Raw genomic sequence first — 15,370 nt, forward strand, 5'->3', positions numbered from 1 at the left:
TTGGATCATATTGACACGACTTTGTCACTAAATAAATAGATGCATAATGTCACAACAAAAACAACAAAATGATGCAAACTTATATTGCCTATATACATTTAATGAGAAAATATGATTTTAACTGAATTTTCCATTGTACAATCATGGGGGATAAATGGCCCTCAAATAAGAAATAAATAGGACTTTCTAGTATTTTACTATGTGCAAGTCATGGGGTCCAAATGGACCCCAAATCAGAAAATAGGACTTTCTAGTATTTTTCTCTTTGCAAGTCATGGGGCCAAATGGACCCCAAATCAGGAAATAGGACTTTCTATTTTAGTATGAAAATAGGTTTAAATATTGATCGACAAAAATGACGTGTCCCAAGTTTGAGAGTGTTTTTCAAGATGAGGGTTACTTAAATCGATCTATATTTTAAGAAAAATATTTCTGAACAAAATATTCCAAACGTGTTTATTCACAGTATGGTCATGTGGCTGTGTTGGTTTTAGTTCGTATCCTCTTTTAAGTCGTTTAGCTCTAATTTATATCTCCTTCCTCTGTCTATACACAGGCTGACTCATCCACCTAAACATTACTACTATGCCGTACTCTGGAAGAACACATATTTTAAAATTTGGCCAGAAAACTCGTCCTTCAAATATCGATCGATTTAAATGGCTCTCATTTTGACAAAGACTATCAAACCCGGAGTCATGCGGCTATGTGGTCTTGTGGTATGACTCTCTCTTTTGGAAATGAAGATCCTGGTTTCGAGCCTCACTTGGCGCATAGTTGAGTACTTGGAAAAGGTTCTCTACTCACATTCTCTCATCGTACTCAAGTGTAAATTGAGTACCTCGCTAACAGTGTTGTCTGTGTCGGAAAAATTGTAATATCGCGAAACAGGCTTCATGTCTTGTTCTACATCTTACATGTTGCTGTTGGTCAGGACCCTTGTAAAGCGTTTTGAGCACATTTAGTGAATATTGCGTTATATAAAAGCTCTTGTTTTTTTATAAACTGGTTAAAGGTCTCGGTATTGGACAAAATTTGGATACCAACGTTGCAGTACTAAGAAAAAAATACGTATTTAAAAATTCGTCTACAAAACTCGTCTTTTAAACATCGATCGATTAAAATGACCCTGGCCATGTCAAACAGTCTCAGATCAGGGAGTTTGCCAAATCTTCCTTGAAGTCCCAGTTTTGATAGTTTTGGCCAAGAAAAAATAGATAGTTAAAGGGCTGGTTTTCTGTCGTAAATTTTAAATACGCTTTTTTCATAGTATAGGTTTAATAGGAGGGAGGGGGAGGGGTTCACACGCAGAACACATAGAAAGTCACAAGAAAAAAGAACATCCCAAAAATCAGCTTTTCTGGACTTGAGACTAAACACCAGGTCTTACGTTTACAAGTCAGAGCATAGAGACCTCATTGCCTGACGCTCACACAAAACGTCGATCACCAAAACAAATGAAATAATGAAATAAGGTAAGTGGTTTTCAAATAAACAAATGATCTCATTCGTTGAACTACTGAATACAACTCATTATTCACTTTCTTATAATAATGATAATAATAATAATAATAATAATAATAATAATATAATAATAATAATAATAATAATAATAATAATAATAATAATAATAATAATAATAATAATGACATTTGTACAGAGCATAACCGTCACGATGTCGTGCTCTATGCGCTTTACATTGGCATTATTACATTAAATGATACACTGTAACAATAACCTTATATAACACATATACTGTAAATTGAAACAAATAAATAAAACCAAGTAGTACAATTCAATAAAAGGATCTATGCAAGATACTTCTCATAAAATAAATGATGTTTGGTGGTCGTATTCTTTTATTGTGGTCTTTTATTTTGGTCGTTGTCAAGTTCTGAGTTTACAAAAGTTACATTCTGGCTTACATCGATTGAATTGGATCACTGTAGTTGCCTGCTTGGGACACGATGTCATTTTATCCTTTTCGCCAGATCTGAATCAGCCACATTGGTTTGGGTGATGGACAATTAGTGATGCGTGATAACCGTAAACCAACTTACAGTTCTAGACAAGAAAGCAGTAACAATGCTGTGAGGCTTAATTCGCATCGCTTGTCAATACTCTCTCTCTCTCTCTCTCTCTCTCTCTCTCTCTCTCTCTCTCTCTCTCTCTCTCTCTCTCTCTCTCTCTCTCTCTCTCTCTAACATTTAGAGCCAGAAATGGCGTCTGTAAGGAGATATTCTATTTTTCTTGACAGAGATAACTCTTATAGATTAAGTACTCATTTAAACCTGAGTAAGCTGAGAGACTGTGAGCGAAGACCGTAAGTTTTCTGTTTTGAGCAACCCAGAGCGGTAGTTGAATCATGGACCCACATGTTTAACAGCGAGTGCCATACCATAAAACTACAAAACTTGTAACAGTTTTATAAAGAAAGCAGGACCAATTTTGAGAGAACTTAATTTCACTCTGTCTACCTCTCTCCCTCTGTAAACCCGTTAGCTGTTGAGATCTGATTAATGAGACACGGAATGGTGTTACATAGTGCAAAATACACTTAATGAGCTCAAATGGCCTTTCACGTGGTTCCAAGCCAAAACAAAAGCGATACTTAACATGTTGGAAGAGACATGACGTCTGATGGCGATATGATACTTTTGCATATAGAGACAATGCTGCAAAAGGGATAGTTCTTATTGTATATTTGAGTAGAGTTAGTAAAGAGAGTGAGAATCAAAAACGAGAATCATAGGTCCCCAAGTGGGTGTTTTCGTTTCTCTAAACACACTGTCAAAAAATCTTTTCACTTGTTCATATGTCACACCTCCAATCAATAAATTTACACTTTATTTTTCTTCTTTACACAGAAAAAACTGCGACATAGTTTTCTATTATGTCTTTTTTTAAAACTTAGAGTTTATTATGGATGAAATTCCAAACTAATTTGACAATATCAAAGAGGGTTGTCTTCCATTCTAAACAAAACCCTAAATTCTTGCTTGTATTTGGTACTCATTTTATAATAGACAACGATATTGATACTAGAGTTGATCGTTTCCAACAAGAAATCCATTGAAAATAATACATAGAATAAGTTATGGTAACGTCCATTGTTGACAATTTCCGGTACCATTAATTGAACATAGAATAGAATAACACAGGGCGAGTTACAGATAATGAATATTGTACATATAAAAGTAATCATCTTTACAACTTTTGTCTCTTTCGTCGATGTAGCTCGGACTGTAGTCGATGTTTTACAATTAACAATCTTTTGTTTCGTTTCATTTGAGTTTTTCTCTCTGATTGCAGAGCTGTTTTGATTTGTTTTTAATTCAGCGCCAGTCTCAGAACTGACATAGCCAGAATTTGCATTTTTCTTCCTCCATTTTGACGAGACCTTTAATCGTGTAATTGTTAGTTGTGTACAAATTATGACTATAGACATTGCTATGGTTGGGAAAGCGATGCCATTTGTATGACGTGTAATAATCTCCACCTTTTCTCTCTCGGCTGTGAAAACCATACGGAGTTTGGTGACATTTGTAACGGGGTCAAGGACGTTTGACAAACGTTGTGTGTAGAATATCGGGATATATGACCCGATTATGCACAAAAATATACAACAAATCACGAAGATTGACCTCGACGCTGTAAACAGTTGTTTTACCTGTAATATAAGAAATATTAGATTACGAAGTCTGACATTTAAATTATTCATATATGTACCACCTCGCCACAAACTGCTGCTATACGGGATCACTAAAATGCTGAAAAAAAATTAATTTAATTTATAATCATATAAGATTTTGGCTGAGTTTGTGGTTCATTGAGGAGTATGAATGAAGCATTTAAAAGTGTTAAAAGTGTTAAAACTAATTTTTTTTATTTATGATAAGTTTGAAGGGTACCTGAGTCGTTCGACATCGTCTGGAGGCATAAAGTCCATGGGAACGACGTTAGGCATGGTTGCTGGAGGAAAACAATTAATTTCTCCCTCTAGATTAGATGCTTGTTTATAGTTAAGTATTTACCGTCATTTCTGACTGTTATGGTCTTCAATTACCTTGCGTAGACTGAGATATCAGAGGGAAAATCTTCGTGTTAACTAAGGTATACGAATCCGTCACTTTTTAAAGGGACATTTAATCTAGCAACTGAGCTATAGGTAATTTTGTTATTTAGGACTCCAACTTTTCTGATATTGAGTATCCTTATCACTTAAACTGGATATGCTACTTTTCATTTTCAACTTGTTACTGAAAATTTACCTTTTTGTGTTTAGAGCGCACCGTTCTGTGGCACTATGTAGTCACGTCAGATCACAATGACCGTTGCTATAAATGGGTCTCAGGACAGAACTTTGTGGAGCACCAAATTTACTAATGGACTTTATTTCAATAACAATTATTGATCACTCACCACGTTTTGCTTGAGGTAAGATCAAACAACTACAAATCACTGTTCCAACACCTGATGTATTGGTCGAACATTTCTACAGTACTTGATAGTCAGAAAGCCAGTTAAAAATAAAAAAGAGTCAATGCGCTGTTTTTTAGAATTATAGTTTACCTTAAAAGGTAGGACGACACACATACATCTTTCCAGTGCCACATAGGCCGTGATCCAACAAGTCACTCTTGTAAACATGATCCGAGGCCACCCACTGGCGATGTACATGACACTGTGAACAATAAATGTGGGATTTGAGGTTTAATTTAGAGCCACTGAAATTGAATTCACGGACTTTGATAACATGGATGCTGATATGTGTTACATTTCTCTAAAATGTTGTTACTATTTGTTGCGAGAAATGGCAATGTTTATTATTTTTCTGCTAGTGATGATGTTGCTAATGCTGGTGCTGCTGTAAGTGAGGATGATAATGGATTGTGGGTGTGGTGGTGTTGGCGATGATGATAATGATGATGATGATGATGATGATGATGGTGATGATGATGATGGTGATGGTGATGATGATGATGATGATGATGATGATGATGATGATGATGATGATATGATGATGATGATGATGATGATGATGATGATTATGGTGATGATGATGATGATGATGATGATGACGATTTTGATGATGATGATGATGAAGATGCTGATGATGATGAAGATGATGAAGATGACGATGATGATGATGATGATGATGATGATGATATTGATGATAATGATTTTAAATAGATATAATCACCTCAAAGGATCCCAAGGAATACCAGCTGGCGGTGCTAGCAAAATGGCAAAGTTGACACTGTGGAAAAACATGGTGAGCACACAACACAGGTCAGCCACTGCTAGGCCCGCCAAACTCATTGTCACACTGAGGTAAGAAGTTTAGTTTAAAAGTTAAAGCAATATATTATTCCTTTAAAGAACTAGTCTTCCATACATGCAAAATTGAACGATCCAATAAATGCTGTCATTGATTGCCTTATTATTAATGGACACAGCCACACAATCATCAAGCGCTACCTCCTAAAATTGGGAATACCTCGGGATGAACTGGATATATGGCAAAAACGAATTTAAATGGTGAGGAACCTGAAACGTTTAGCACTTAAATAAACCGTATTCAATGTCTCTAACAAACTATGTAAAGTTGACATAAGGGTTATATATTCATATACATATATATATATATATATATATATATATATATATATATATATATATATATATATATATATATATATATATATATATATATATATATATCATACAGTCGATTTATGTTCAGTATCTAAATCATCCCGACATAATACCGTTGTGAGGCGATGAATGTGATTTCAATTGGAGATGATGAGGAAAATGAATGTTTAGTCACCTGTAGTAGTTAAAAACGCTCTGTTTTTAAGTCAAAATGATACTTAGCTGCTAGAAGCTGTGAAAGTAATGAGCTTAAAAGGAATATTCAAAACAGATTCAAACAAATTTACGAAATACCAAACACGAAACGTTTCGGGCTCAAAATCCTTCTCCAGCCAAACACTAAAATAATAATAACATTACTACATCACTTTAAAATCCAGACCGATGACAGAGAAGTATTTGGCACGTCCTGTCTACTGACGTCTCAGATGGACACGGCAGAATAATCGCAATAGGGGAAGACCTCTGGAAACTTGGAGAGGATCGGTGGAAAGAGAGAGGACATCCTTCGGTTGGACCTGTGGTGAGGTCCAGAAGCTGGCGGATGACAGAAGTCACTAGCGCTCCCTACTCTCGACCTTATGTATTTATGAAACACCATAGAGGAGTAGGTATGTACGTAAGTAAGTCTACTGACGTTTTGTGTTTAGTGTTTAGTCTCTTGTTCGAAGATGTTTTATTCATTTTATGTTTATTACTTTTTTCAGTGTTTAAAGTTAGTTATAAGGAAACTTACGTTACATCTTCTGAATTAATTATATCAACTTGATTGAATTCTCATATTTTTTTAAGTATAAATTTAATTTTCAGCACCCAAATCACCTCAACATAATACTGTTGTGAGACGATAGTTACATATGTGATCCATACTCACAAGACGGTATCATCTTGATTTGGTTTGGATTATGAAAACCGAAATTCATAGCAAAGACATAAAACGAGTCTGGACATATGTTTTTACGTTTTATTATAGGGAATTCATGTCAATTATTAAGACCCAGTCCTGCCTCCTCGGAATTGGAACAATTCGTAATTTTCAGGTATATTAAATTAGTAGACATTAAAACTACTTTTAAAATGTACCAATTTGTACTTAATATGTTAAAATAATGCTTTTCACTCCATGTACTAGCTCGGGCAACAAAATGTTGTTTTCAAGAAGTTTTAAACAAATTAAAGATCTTAATATTACTGTCAGTTTGGAGATGAAAATTTGTAGTTCTACGAAATGTTCGTAGTAGTAGGTAGATCTGAAAATCACAAAACTAGAACTTCACCTTTCCGGTCATATGTAGTAAATAATCCCATTTTGGCATCTGGTTCACCATGACATAATACCATTTTGAAACGATATGTCACAAATATGAATCATTGCGTCGGGATAAACCAGGTAATTTAAATTAATTTTAAAATATTAATAACAAGAGTTTTTATATTGCGCAATATCCACCAAACATGCTCAAAGCGCTTTACAACCGCTCCCTGACCAACAGCAACACTTACCAAGTAGAACGAGTCATGACGCCTGTTAGACAATATTACAATTTTGTTCTGACAAAGACAACACTGTTCACGGCCGGATGCTCATTATACACCCGATGACTGTGAGAGAATGGGAATAAAGGACCTTTTCCAAGGACTCAATCTGCGCTGAGCGAGGCTCAAACCTAGGACTTTCCGATCCGAAAGCGAGTGTCATACCACAAGACCACATAGCCTCTCAATAACTTAAGATCTTTAACTCCGTTCAACCTAGAGAGAGAGAGAGAGAGAGAGAGAGAGAGAGAGAGAGAGAGAGAGGATGGAGATGGAGAGAGAGGGGGGGATGGAGATGGAGAGAGGGGGGGGGGGTAGAATCGTCATACCTTTCAGTCCATATCCCTTGTCTCACAAAGACGATGAGATTGATGATATTGGTGACAATTCCCACTACACTGACACAGCCACACAACAACGTCCAAACCCAACACATCAAACATGTACCGTGTAAAATCACTCAAGAGCCCTCGTTTGTTTTCTGACTCCAAGACAGGAGTGTAATTGGAAAGGGCGGGGATTTCAGTTGAAAGCATGTTTTCGTCTAAAGCTCTGTGGAACAACAAATTTTAAAATAGAACATAGATCTTTGTGTGGAGTTGTGAATCATTGGTATGACACTCACCTTTGAGCCGGTAGGTTAGAGGTTTGTATTCTGCCCCTGTTATTATTGACGTAAAAGCCTGCTCCACTCACTCTTCTGATTTAATATTCATCCCCAATGTCGAAGCTTACTCAGTCGTCTCTATGTTACATGTTTACGTTGAGAAAAGAGTCATTAAGTATTACTGCTGGCTCGAAATCAAACTTTGCGACGTTTGTGTGTTGAACCCATGGCCTCAAGAAGTCGGGAGAAGGACTCTAGATCGATAAAACGGTTGATACCACTTTTTGTTTTTTGGAGTGGTCAATGGCGTCGATAGCAGTACGTCCGTCTCGCGGCTAGGGGAGCTGTCGTAACTGCAGGGCGGTGGTTTCGAGCCCCTATCGCCGCAAATTTTTATTATCTCTTGTCTTCTGGCACTTTTCTACTTGCTTCAGTTCTTGCTATAATCAATTTTCTTCACCGTCATTCTGACTTATTGCTAGATTGACGGCATGGTCTCAAACTGTTGTTTTCTATGACATCGTAGATAGAATGAAACGTGTATTTTTGTTATTTTGTGGTATGCTGTTCTAAATTCTTGTTTTTGTTTTGTCTTTTTTTTTTGGGAGGGGGGTTGGTTTTGGTTTTTCAGTGTTTTGAATCAATGGCCACTCAGACACAAGAACGACAAAAAATTTAGTCCAAGAGTGAAAGGAGAAAGGGGAGACGGAAAGAGATAATGGAGAGAGAGAGAGAGAGAGAGAGAGAGAGAGAGAGAGAGAGAGAGAGATAGAGAGAGAGAGGGAGAGTGAGTGAGAGGCATACAAATGAAAGTCATCAATGGAGGAAGAGAGAGAGGGGTGCGAGAGAGAGAGAGAGAGAGAGAGAGAGAGAGAGAGAGGGAGAGAGAGAGGGAGAGAGAAGGGGGAGAGGGGAGAGAAAGAACGAGAGAGGCGGGGACGGGGACAGAAAGAAAGCAGAAAGAGAGAGATAGATGGATAGAGAGAGAGAGAGAGAGAGAGAGAGAGAGAGAGAGAGAGAGAGAGAGAGAGAGAGAGAGAGAGAGATTGGCTTAAAAATATAGGTCATCAAATTTGACGTTCTGATTTCTCAAGATTCTTAGACAGATTTCCGTTTACCAGAGATTTTTTTCTACAATGTCAGATTCTGATGCTGGTCTATCAAAGTTTTTTCTGTTCTTGTAGAAGAACTAAAAGTTAAGAAACTTCAATATTTCAATAACAGCCAACGATCGGCCCTGGCCACCACAGATAGGGCCATAACAGCCGAGGACCGACCGTATTACCTGTATTGTTTGCCTCAAAGTCAAAGAATAATACCCTGTTTGTTTTGAAATTTCAATTTCTCCTAATGATTCAATGGCGAACAATCGATTGCTTGAGAGTGTTAATACATTTTCTATCTGGGTGTAACTTAGCGGGTTTGGAAAGTCATCTCATTAAGGTTAAACGTTACACATTATTTCTGTGTTGACACACTGATCTGGTCGTGTATGTTTTTATTCAAATGCATATTATCAATAGATAAAGAAACTTGGGCTTTTAAATATAGCAATATCCACTAAACGTGCTCAAAGCGCTTTACAAAGGGTCCCTAGCCAACAGCAACACTGTAGAACAAGACACGACATGACGCCTGTTTGGCGATATTACTTTGTTTTTTTTCGGACAGAGACAACGTTGTTAACTGCCAGGTACTCAATTTTACCTGAGTACGGTGTGAGAATGTGAGTAAAGTCTTTTCCTAGGACTCAATCATGCGCCGAGCGAGGCTCAAACCCACGACCTTCCGACATACCACTAGACAACATAGCCGCACAGACTGATGGAAATGAGGATAAGGCATTAGAATCGATTGGCTTTTAGAAAGCAATTGGACAGGAGATTAAAGTATGGTATAGATCTAAAGACTTTTTCACACGTTTTCTATAGTTCCAATGAGTTTCAAACGCAATTGTTCTGCCATTGTGTTGTCTTGAAGAATGAAAACAACTCACTTAGTCATGCCATGTGGTAGACTCGATAAAATCGTGTTTTGACTCATAAAATCAAATCGTGCTCAATCAGAGTATGTTTTAAACCCAAACACAGTTTTGCTTTTGAGATTTTTACGTGTATTGCAATAGACCACTACATTTCAATTTTTTAAAGAAAATTTTAGTTTTTAATTCATAAAGAAAAATGGTATCAATACGTAAAATATTGCTCCCAGCAATTTATTTTGTCATTTTGTTTTGATGACTGCCTGTTATTGGATCAAGTGTCAATTTTTTCAATTTTTGAAAAAAAATTGAAGATAATGTCTCCCCCAGGCGTTTGATCATTCAGATCCAACGAGTGCAAATAAGTACAGATCGTTATATCGGAAATAAAAACTTGTCAAATAAAGAAAATTGTGAGAATGCGGTAGGCATTTTGCGACGTGGATAACAGGGGAGGAAATAAAGTGCGGTATTTGTGTGACATCGGCAACAAGGATGTAATGAAGTATGAAATTATAGTCTGAATTGGAAAATCGATTTAATGGAATTCGGTTAATCTTAAGTAATATCGGATTGGGTGAATAAACGTTATGATTATGCCTTGTCAGACGTGATCAATGCGAGCTCTACACCTCAAATATGTAATCAATTCACAATTGTATTTCAATAATAATACGTTACGTATATAGTACTCAATCGCCAAGTAAGTCCTTAGCGACGCTTTCCAATTTCATACGCCATTAATGAAAATAATGTCCCTGTTATCACTCAAGACAGGTATTATAGTGGAGGCAGTTAGGACCAAAATTGTGCATATTGTGGTAAAAGCATGAAATTTGGTGACAACGAAGGGAGTGGCCATACAAACAATTATGGATATAGAACCACCCTGACAAATGACCGGAATGACCACCAACTGACCACTCATTAAAACCCTCTAATTACTATATAAAATAGACACAACGGCGACAATAAATACTTCAAAATTTAATTGAAGGCAAAATGCGTTTAAGGATTTGTCGTTTGCTTTAGATAAGAGACAAATTAACACATTCCTATTACGGTTCCAGCTCTGAATTGACCACGAAATGACCAAAATGACCACTGATAAAAACAGAATGAGCGACAACCTTGTAGTTAAAATACAAATTCTTATCATGGAATTCGAAGTATGTTCAGCACTGCAGTATAAAGTAGATGCCACAATTGGGCAAATGATTCAAACTGACCGTATTACTGACCAATAAATGACCATTCAATAACAATCATAAAATCATTATTGTTTGTAGATATTTCAAAGTATATACATTATTGGCAAATGAAAATAAGATTAATGTTGAAATTCCGGAAGCATTCCCTTTTATTATGAATCGTAGGGTTATTATAGCTTATTGACCAAATGACCAATTGCTGACCAGATGACCAATCTTCCTAAATCACATAAATATGATAGTCAAGTTGATAATCACAATGACATACGTAAGCTCGACAGCAGGTCAATAATAATAACTCACTTATGGAAATTCCCTATTTAATATGTACAATACCACTAAATGACCAATTGACCACCCATTATTGACCATCTGACCACTAGATAAGTAGTTGTCATCATGAGCCATGATATTTAGGGATAATGGAGCCGGAGTTTAATTCGGTTTCTATTTTGTGTTCCGGACAATAGTAATTGCTTACTACTTTTTTCATAAGACGTCAGCATATACCAGATTATTACTTGTGCTTGTTAAAATGTGTATTTGGGATATGCATTTGTCACAGGTTCTGTCCCTTGATTATATCCAATGTATTGGACTCTATTATGAGGACAACACTCGTGTACTTACTTACCAACTTAGGCTGCCCCTTGGGGCGCCCAACATGAGCCACAAGTCTTCGCCATACTGTCCTGTCCTCCATAAGGGTACGCAGCTCCCGGATGTTGTCCATTCATGTGTCATCTAGCAGGCAGTCAATGTATGTTTTTTCTGCCTGCCTCTGTTTCTGGTTTTCTCAGGTGGTTCTCATAGCACAAGACTGCTTGCAATCTCCTCCTTGTGTCTCCAGCAGTGCCCCGCAAGTCTCAGTCTTCTCTTTTGTATCTTCGAAGTCACTGGGGGGAGGTCACTGTAGAGCTTTTCATTTGATATGTGCTCTTTTCAGCTTATGTTGAAGACCATCCGCAGCATACGGGTGTAGCAGCCGTCCAGTGGCTTCTCATGGGCTTTTGTTAGAGTCCATGTCGCTGCTACATATAAAAGCACTGACTCTACCGTTGCCAGGAACAGTCTCTTCTTTATTTCCCTCTGTAGGTTTGAACTCCAGATTTTCCTGAGTTTGTGACAGGCACTCCAAAGCCAAAGCTCATGTAAACAAGATTGTTTAGGGCACGATGGTTTCTACAAGTGAACAAAATTCACAAAAGTACACGATTCATAACAGAACATGACACAACACTGAAATACCAGTCTCTTGTGGACAGGTCTTTGTATTTATTCTTTGTCCACTAATCAATGGGCTAAATTTAGTAGATAATACATTCACTCAATACAAAAAAGCCAACATGAACAAAATATAATAAAATCATATTTTCAAACAAAATCGATCAAGCAAGCTGACCTTCATCATCTCCGTCTATTGTTTAAAGGCCGAACACTTAACTCAAAGAAATTCAATATTGATTTGTCAAAATGGTTGAATGATATTTAGCAAAGTATTTTGAGTTAGTGTTCGACCATTCCCATCTAGGATGTGCTTTTCGATTTAAAAAAAAACGGTTGGTCAACTTTTATCTCATGTGCTTGTTTAGAATCGGAAAAAGTGAGTGGAGCAGGCACTTATGTCAGGCACTTGTTTAGGATCGAGAATGTGAATTGCCTTCTTTAATCCATACGTTGTTGGGCTGTAACCATGTTGTAGTCTAATATGGGATATGATCAAAGACACATTGTCCACTAATCTGGCATTGAAAGCTGAGAATGTGAGGTTGTTGGATCCATATTGCATTCTTTTTGCTTTTGTTTGATTCAAAGCTGGTGGAATCAGCAAGCAACAGGTTGGGCAAATTATGCTTCATCGTGTTACTGAGAACTCATACACGTCCAAAAATGCATGGGGCAACTATTATACAATCAATGTGTTGTATGGAGAATGGGAAAATAGTATCTTACTGTCTCAAGATTCTCTTTGGTGGGATGCTGGAAGAAATACATACCTGAAAACTATCCTGTGATGTAGTGGAAGAAGGATTGTCACTGGCTGTTGTTTTTAAGTGAAATCAGACAAACAAGTTATTCATTTTCAATTTTAGAACAAACTTGAGTTGGCAATATCAGTTGACAGATCAATTACTCGGGAGGAAATGCAAATTACCAATTTATGTGAAGTGATGACTACACCTTTTGAATAGGTTAAAGCATACACCTTTACTCTACTACACAGTGGTAATGGTAATTTTAGCTTTGTGATATCACGTTTTGCTTTGTCTCCAATGACTTATCTGGCATTGCTCTTTCTAATTAATTTGACATGAGTTGACTGAGCGGTATATATTCATCAGGACTAACAATGACATCACCATCAATATAGCTACTCACAATAGTCATTTGAGCATAAGAGAGATGAGCATAGAGTCTTACATGGCTCCAAAACTGCCTTCAAAGGGTTATGTTTGGTGTTCAATCTTGTCTTATTTAGAGTACCCATTATATTTATAGCACCCCGTTCCCACACTGTTGAGTTAAATAATCTAGAAATATCCTCTTTAAAAATAAAGGAATATCCCCTCCTTTAGAAGATTCACAGGAATAAAAAAGTGTTAATACAACCTGGTTGTATGACCTTTTTTACTCTCATTTATTCAATTAAACAGCTAGAAGCCATGTAAAATGTCCCAATCTCTGACAATTTATAAATCCCAGGTTGCTTTCCAGATAGTCTTTTTCCTAGATATTTTCGAATTGACCCGATTCATGTCCCAGCTTCCGTCTTGAAGACTCTTCTCACAATGAGAAAAAAGGCAAGAAACCAATTGCCGTGGTATTGTGTATATGCCTCCGGCACTTAAATCAATTTGGATTGTAGGACTGCATCCGCAATTCTTTCCGCAACCAGTTTTATTTCCTCATTAAGCTCCATTGTCTAAATTCCGTGCAGCTTTTGAGTTCAGCTACAGGAAAGGAACTGCACGTCAGATAAGCGCCTGCTGGGCTCAGTATATATTTTCTATCACTGCTGCTGGCGCTATTGCCGTGTATTCATCATGGAAGTTTAGTCCCGACAAGACATATGTTTGTTTTGTGTTGTTTCCTTAAGCGTCACATTTACTCACTTTATCTTTCTCTCCATTATGCCACACAAAGGCATGGTGTGTGAGAGTAGAAGCAGTGCCAGAACCTTCATCCACGAAGAAAACTTAAAACCCTTATTCCTCGGCAAGGTGCATCACAAAAATTCATCTGTTGTTGCTTCAACTGTTTTGTAACCCTAAATAGCACGTCTTGATAGAGAGGACTATAGAGATAATTTTGGCAGGGCACTCCAAATGTTCCTGGCTATCATTTTGGCATATGACGCATTTAGTTTGATCAATCATTTCATTGAAAATTTGTTTTGCCATTGTGACAATCTCTGCAATAATCTAGTACACCTTCCATGATTGGCGTTCTTTGCCTGTCATCGGACAAAAATTCATAACCATAGTTTAATAATGATTGTATCAGTATCCGTTGATTTTGGAGTAAATGCAGACCTCGATAAAGTATATTACTCTGTCAAAAAGTAGCTCGAAACAAATTAATACAACCGATTTGCACGGCATAATTCTTATCACTACACGTCTTAAACTTTAGTAGTAATAGGGCAGAGAAGTTGTGACGTCACACCTTTAGCCCTTCCAGTTCTAAACTCCTTGGAAATGTGTATGTAACCAGTCCTTCGGAGGACTAATAATGATTAGGTTACATATTGAATCATAAGGTGGCATATTTATTTTAGTAGCAGGATGTAGAGGAAGATTATTATGGTTATGGGGTGTAAAAGAACGAGGATAGATGATCTTTAATAACGACCAGCATATATTTAAACTAGAAAATTAGATGACATCACTATGAAACCATAATATCAATTACACAAGGTACTATCCAGTTCTCCGAAAGACTGGATTTACACTTGTAATGAGTTGGAACCAGATTTTTGACATAATATGTTTGTTACTTATTAGTGTACCATCATTATCGGTTTAAAAAAGGTGACTAACGATCACTGTCACCGCTTTCTACACATTTGCCGCCTACACGAGCGATCACACATATTGCGACCGCATACCGATGATTGCCAGATGGCCAATTTGACAGAATAAATGCTAGGCTTACACGTGAAAAGTCGTATTTTGCTGTATGTTGGAGTACTAAAGTAGAAATTACGTAAAGTAAAATTCAGAATGAATGACAGTTGATGAATTTATTTTCATCTGTGTCATGCAATGTAGGAGGAATGCCATATAAATATCAGTGGAAACCTACAATATGATATCATGGTATAAGGTAAAGAATGTTTATGAACTTGAATGTTCACGGTATCTTTTTATTTCACAT

This window comes from Berghia stephanieae, chromosome 5 (genome assembly GCF_034508935.2).
Source record: "Berghia stephanieae isolate SIO BIC M18660-M18661 chromosome 5, UCSD_Bste_1.3, whole genome shotgun sequence".
In the NCBI taxonomy this organism is placed as follows: domain Eukaryota; kingdom Metazoa; phylum Mollusca; class Gastropoda; order Nudibranchia; family Aeolidiidae; genus Berghia; species Berghia stephanieae.